Here is a 226-nt window from a genome sequence, read left to right as displayed (position 1 = left end):
GCCGCCTCCTTCCTCCGCGCCCGGCCCTGCCCGGCCCTACGCTCCGCGCCTGAGCGCCTGTGTGTGCGAGGAGCTGCGACAGGCGTCGGAGATACAGCTGCGGATCAAACACAAACATCCAGAAAGAATGTCAGACTGGGCTAAGCCTGGGCGAGGGATTGGGAGGACTGCAGAGCGGAGGGGGGATTTGAGATGGTCCGGGTTTTCTTGAGCTCCTCATCCTTGA

Source organism: Fukomys damarensis, unplaced genomic scaffold (assembly GCF_012274545.1).
Source record: "Fukomys damarensis isolate Sample0158 unplaced genomic scaffold, DMR_v1.0_HiC HiC_scaffold_22, whole genome shotgun sequence".
In the NCBI taxonomy this organism is placed as follows: Eukaryota; Metazoa; Chordata; class Mammalia; order Rodentia; family Bathyergidae; genus Fukomys; species Fukomys damarensis.
Note: the sequence above shows the minus strand (reverse complement) of the source record.